Below are 5,474 nucleotides of genomic sequence, written 5' to 3'. Positions count from 1 at the left end.
TGTGTGTGTGTGTGTGTGTGGTGTGTGTGTGTGTGTGTGTGTGTGTGCACTCCCTGAGCCTCCTCTTACCCTGGCTAAGCCCACACTCCTTCCCAAAGTCTCAAACCCCTTGCCCAGGTGTGGCACGTCTATTAAAGCATAGAGGAGCCACCATGCCATTGCTGGCCTTGGCTCAACCTGGCCCTGACTCCCAGGAGGCCCTGCCATTTCTATGCCCAGGATTAGTGGCAGCTGCCGCTCACCCCAGAATGCCGTGGAGGGACCCCTGTGAGCTGGAACCCCTCCACTGACAAGTCCCTTGTTCCTCAATCTCAGCGCTGGGTGCCTGGGCTCCACCCCATCCCTCTCCTCCATCTCCAGCGGCTGATAGGGAGCTGATGGCGCAGAGGTGCTGGGGGGTGGCATGGGCTGAGGCAACTCCCACCATGTGATATCATGCCTTCCACAACCAGGGAGCCTGGGGTGGGGACAGGGACCCACGGAGGACAGAGCCGGCCGTGGTTTGGCAGACAGAGGTTTTCGGGCTGGAGGCGGTTAGCGCCAGGTGGCTGCCTCCCAGTCAGAGATTGAGCAAGAGACAGGTGTAAAGAACAGGCCATTCACAAGTCTGGCCACACCCAGCTCGGAGCAAGGTGAGGAGAAAGCACCGCACTCACGCTGAACACCTGCTCTGCTCTGCGGACTCCGCGCACCCACTCAGTCCTCCAACAGCCCCAGGGAGCTGGGTTGTCACCTGTTTTGCAGTTGGGAGAAGGAGGCCCAGAGAGATGGTTTCACTTACCCCAGGTCACCTGACTAGGAGGTGGCAGCTCCCAGATGCAAGTACAAGCTGTTTAACTCCCAAACTTACGCTCCTAACATTCTTCTTCCTCCTGCTTCCCTAACCTGCACACACTTACTCATATATGCAAATACGTGATCTCTCTCTCTCTCTCTCTCTCTCACACACACACACACACACACACACACACACACACTCACACACACACACACTCACTCACACACAAACCCCAGTGCATATGCAACCTCTTGAAAGAACTGTCTTTCCCACCCGTGTATCTCCAGCTCCTGGTACACAGTGGGAGTCCGATAAAGCTTTGTGGGTGAATGAGTGCAGTGCTGGAGGCCCAGGGAAAGGGGAATCAGTGAGCGTTGCGTGTCTGGTGCACCAGGGCAGAAAGGGACGGGGGGGGGGCGGGGGGGGGTTCACACATGCTCACTTCCAATGCTGGGGTCCCAGCCTGGCGGAGCACCTAGGTAGGGAAAGAGAAATTGGTTCTTGGGGTTTCCTGCGGTGGGAGGGGGTCGTAGCTCTGCCCTCCAATCAGAAAAGAGGACAAGGAAACTTGAGGGGAACTCTGGGGAGAGAGTAGAGGAGCACACAGCCCTCTCAGCCGGCGCCGGTCCTGCTGGTCCCCATTCCCGGCCCCGGGTCACATGGTCTCCCCGGGCCTCCCTCCTGACAGCCCGCAGCTCCACACCTGGACGCTCCAGGGTCCGGGCACCCCTTGGCCGTCCTGGCTGCGAGGAGTGGACAATTCCCCTTTTCCCTGGTCCAACTGAAACAAGGGTGGAATTTTTCCAAAGGATCTCTATTGGGAAAGCAGAGGGAAAACAACGCCAGAAATAAAGACTACAAAAACAAAGAAGCAGATGGGACGCCGGGGGTGAAGGCACTCGCCGTGGGAGAGAGTGGGCCGAGGCGCTGCAGCTGTGAGCCTCGCGCCCAGCCTCCCGTCCTCAGCCCTTTGATTGTGCTCCCCACCTGCGCTGCCCTCACCCCCGGCCTTGTTCATTACATCTGCGCCTCCGGCTTGGCTGTGAGCGGCTCAAGGCCACGTTCAGCTCTTTCGGGCTCTGCCCCCACGCCTAGCACAGTGCCTGGCAAAGAGTAGAAGCTCCACAGACACTTGCCAAGTACTTGAGCGGGCGAGCGAGTGAGCAAGAGAGTGAGGGAGGAGGAAAGCTGGGTTCTTTCTTGCACGGCCAGATCACCTCCATGGCGGCCCTGTTTCTCCCTCCAGAGTGTGTCTCACACTGGTCACTTCCATCCTCGGCTAACAGAGAGCTTCTCCTGTGTCAGAGCTCGCACCTTCCCTCCCTGGGAAACAGCCTGGACTAGGCTGGGGGAGGGGGACAGGGCGCTGGAGGTCAGAGTCACCTGAAACAAAGACAGCTGCCCCAAGGCTAGGACACTGAAAACCAAGGGCAGAAAAATAGCTAACGTGCATGGCGTTCTCAAAACAACCCTATGAGCTAGAGCTTTAAGAAAACCAAAGCTCTGCCCCAGCCGGTTTGGCTCAGTGGATAGATAGAGCCTTGGCCTTCGGACCAAAGGGTCCCGGGTTCGATTCCTATCAAGGGCACATACCTTGGTTGCAGGCTCCTCCCCAGCCCGGGCCTGGTAGGGGCTTGTTGCAGGCTCCTCCCCAGCCCGGGCCCTGGTAGGGGCTTGTGCAGGAGGCAAGTAATCGATGTGTTTCTCTCACATCAATATTTCTCTCTGTCTTTCCCTCTCTCTTCCACTCTCTCTAAAAATTAACGGAAAAATATCCTCGGGTGAGGATAAAAAAAAAAAAAAGAAAACCAAAGCTTAGAGCAAAACTCTGTCCAGTGAGTGGTAGGCTAGATTTCACATCCAGGCATCCTGACTTCACGGCCACGCTGCCTCTGTGTAGGACCAGCCATCATCCTGAGAGGGACCTGGGGCCTGGGGGAGTGACAGGGTGCTAGTTCAGCAGCTGGAAGGAGAGGAATCCAGGTGAGCAGACTGCCCACTCCAGGTGGGCGCTGAGGCACCGGGCATTGGCGCTGCGGAAACCAGCTCCTGAGCTAGGTGTCCCTGGGGAGAAGGGACTGGACAGAACAAACCTAAAACTTAGGGCAGGGGTCCTCAAACTACCGCCCGCGGGCCACATGCAAATACAAATATTGTATTTGTTCCCGTTTTGTTTTTTTACTTCAAAATAAGATATGTGCAGTGTGCATAGGAATTTGTTCATAGTTTTTTTTTAAACTATAGTCTGGCCCTCCAACGGTCTGAGGGACAGTGAACTGGCCCCCTGTTTAAAAAGTTTGAGGACCCCTGACTTAGGGGATGAGGCAGGTGACCAAGGAGGAGTCCAGGCGCATGAAATAAAGCTTCCATGTTCCCAACCACATCTAACACTTTGGGGCTAGGATTCCAGGACCAGGCAGCACAGCTTTGCACGGACCTGGGTTACCAGCTGTGTGGCCTGCACCCCCTACTTGGGGAAGCAGCTTGGGATCTTTGTGTCTCCGTTTCCCCATCTATAAGATAGACCTGTATGAGGCCCAAACTAGGTAACGTCTAGAAAGAGCTAACGTCCTTAGCATGGCGCCCCAGCACCTGGGAGCTCTGAGGAGTGAGAGATCTGTGAGACAATCCACGCAGGGCTCTCAACCTTGCCTCCACGTCAAGTCATCAGGGAGCTTTTATTTTTATTTATTTATTTTTATATATTTATTTTATTGATTTCAGAGAGGAAGAGAGAGAGAGAGAGAGAGAGAGAAACATCAATGATGAGAGAGAATCATTAATCAGCTGCCTCCTGCATACCCCCTACTGGGGATCGAGCCCTCAACCAGGCATGTGCCCTGACCAGGAATCAAACCATGACCTCTTGGTTCAAGGGTTGATGCTCAACCACTGAGCCACACCAGCTGGGCTCCAGGGAGCTTTTAAAAGATACTGATGTCTAGATCCCACTGAGACCCATTAAAACATGATCCCTGGGGGTGACATCACGCATGAGCATTAATATAAAAAGCTGGCGGTGAGAACCCTACCCAGTCCAATTCCTTCGCTTTACTGATGAGAGGTCAGTGAGGACAAGCTCACTCAGCTGGCTAATGCTAGAGCAGGTCCTATATGGCAAGCTCCGCCCTCTCCAGTCCAGCCCACGGCTGTTTCCAGTGCTTCATGGCCCAGCCTTTGCTCCCTCATCTTTCCGGTGGGAGAATCGCCCAGATGGGAGGCAGAGCCAGGCCCACCCGACGTCACTCAGCAGGAATGGAAATAGAGAAGTAGGGGGAGCCCTGCCCAGTGTGGCTCTGTTGGTTGGGCATCTTCCTGAGCACCAACAGGTTGCTGGTTTGATTCCTGGTCAAGGGCATATGCCCGGGTTGCAGGCTGGATCCCAGCCAGGGGCGCGCAGGAGGCAGCCGACTGAGGTTATGCTCTCACATCAATGTTGCTCTCTTTCTCTCCCTCTCCGCTCCCTTCCTCTCTCTCTAAAAATCAATAAACTATTCTTTTTTTAAAACCTACTTTTAAAAAGAAGTGGGGGATGATTGAGGGAAGAGAAAGATTCCTGAGGGCTGGGAGAAGCCGTGGGGAGACCAGGTCAGTTGGTGGGGTAGGGGATTGGATACCAAACGGCATGAGATTCTGACAAAAGAAACTTGCCTGCCTTGATGGTCAGTCTCCCCAGGACCTCGCACTGGCACATAGTAGGTGCTCAACAAAAGCTGGGAGAAGGTGTGAATGCTGCAGCAGCCTGGGAATGAGCGTGCGCTGCTGACTGAGCCTGCCAGTGCCGGCACATTGCCAAGGGGCAGTGCTGACAGCACCCAAACAGGAGCACGGGAGGGAAGAGATCCTGGACTCGCAGAGAAACCGAGGCACAGAGGAGACCGAGCTCTCTGAAGCCCCGGAGAGAGCTGGGTCTGTGTGAGCAAGGCTGCGGCCTGTCCCAGCCGGGCACCTGGAACACCAAAGGGAACAGGCAGACGAGCAGAGCTATGTCCTGGGTCAAGTGGAGGGGCCCTGGTAAGGGAAACAAGGAGTAGGGAGGAGGAGGCAGGGGGCCAAGCCAGGCTGCCTCTTGACAGGGGAGCGGGGAGGCGGGGTGCCCTGGGCCAGTGGCTGGGTCAGATCTCGGGCCAAAGCAAACCTGCCTCAGGAGGCCGCACACTTCCTCCCTGCCCAGATGGAATCAAAGGCACATGGGAGCCCTGGAGGGCCCAGCTATGACCCCTGCCCCCTCTCAGCAGGGCCCATGAGCCCAGCCTCTCACCTCCCCTGACATACTTTTCCAGCTCAAAGACTCTCTGGCAACAGACTCATCTGGTATTTGCCGATCAAATGCAGCCACAAAATGTCAGGTTCCTCAGCCCCATCGCAGCCCCGTCCTCCATACCAGGGCTTCCGTTAGAAAGCAGGTGGTCTCTGCCCGGACCCGAGCCCCTCCTGGCTTCTGTGCCAAGAGGCAAAGGGGTCGGACTCATCTCTGTGGGCTATACTAATAAATAAAATAGGAGTCCCTGCCCGCTCGGGTCTCCTCTGAACCCAGGTCTCCAACAGGTGGTTCTTGAATAAATACGACTGCAGGAAAGCTCCTGTGCCCCTGGCTGAGACATGCGCAGGGGAGGACGTAGCTGGGATTTGGGAATCATTGGAGCTACAAAGGGACCTCAGGGAGTTTCTACCTCTGCTCTCATTGCTCATATGG

This window comes from Myotis brandtii, unplaced genomic scaffold (assembly GCF_000412655.1).
Source record: "Myotis brandtii unplaced genomic scaffold, ASM41265v1 scaffold1120, whole genome shotgun sequence".
NCBI lineage: Eukaryota > Metazoa > Chordata > Mammalia > Chiroptera > Vespertilionidae > Myotis > Myotis brandtii.
The sequence above is the reverse complement of the archived record's forward strand: the minus strand, read 5'-3'. Positions refer to the sequence as shown.